This window comes from Onychomys torridus, chromosome 17 (assembly GCF_903995425.1).
Source record: "Onychomys torridus chromosome 17, mOncTor1.1, whole genome shotgun sequence".
Classification (NCBI taxonomy): Eukaryota; Metazoa; Chordata; class Mammalia; order Rodentia; family Cricetidae; genus Onychomys; species Onychomys torridus.
In genome coordinates, this window is record NC_050459.1 from 7,075,009 (window position 1) to 7,076,198 (window position 1,190).

Consider the following 1,190-nt stretch of genomic DNA (forward strand, 5'->3'; position numbering starts at 1 on the left):
TTCAGAACTGACTATAAGAGCAAGGATGCTCCACCTGTGCTTTGAAAGGAATGGATAAGAAATGGAAGAATGGTATATGAAATCAGTTGATACCTCCTATCTTTTCAGCAGCCCCAGGGAGGCACACGGTCATCATTTGGTATTACACAAGAAGAAACTGATCCACACAAAGGTTCTGTAATTGACATAGGGAGGGCAAGAGGTAGAAACAAGGTTGGTACCTGAGAAGCCTACCTCTGGAGTCCTTGCCTCTGCACCCCTTTGTTCTGGGACTTTCTTCCTAAGATTACAAGGGAAGATATTGTGAGACTTGGCAGTCAGGTTGAGGTGAATGGTGACTCTGTAGGCTCAGTGAGTACTCAGTGGCCAATGCTGAAAGATGAACTAACATGGAGGTACTGGGTCCCCAACCAACCTTCCAGACCAGGAATGACTGCATGTCACCAAGTCCAGCTACGGATTCAGGTCATTCCCTGTCCACACCTGTGAAACTAGTACTATCAACGTGGAGATTGAGCATCAACTCCTTGTCACAGTTCATGGGGGGACTGAGTCTCAGAAGGCAAATGGGGAGCCATGCTTCCCGGTAATCCACCCCACATTTAAAGAGCCTCCAGGATGGCCTTAAATAGATCTCTAGCATGTTCTCTATTGCAGTGTCAAGATGAGAGCAGAGAGTTCGGTGGAGTTCACGCTGCCCTATGGCACTTCATCTTCCACTAGGGAGATGTTAAGTCTGTTGTCTTGCAGCCAAGAGCAGTTCAGTGCTCAAGCTCGGCTTATCTGACTTGCACATTAATTATCTTTTATTACACCAGCAGGCCTTCGGTGTCCCTTTCCCCTTCCTTAGAACCATGTGGCGCAAGTAGACAGAGTTCTCAAGGGCGTGCTGAAGGGAAAGCACCTTCAATAAACTCTGGTGTTAAAAGTTCTGTCTGGAGCGAGCCAGTCTGAACCCCAAGCTTCCCCCTAGCCATGTCAGAGGCCTCACAGCTCCCACAGCAGGACTGAGTTGAGGTGGCCTGAAACATCTTACAAAAACTGAAAGTGAAATGAGGAAGGCAGATTGAGCAATCCTTGGAAGGCCAGAGCCAGAGAACCTACTTTAGGATAGCCAGAGATATAGAAGAAAGTCAGGAGAGCGCTCCTAGGGGAGCCTCCAAAGACACAGATGACGGAAATGACCCACC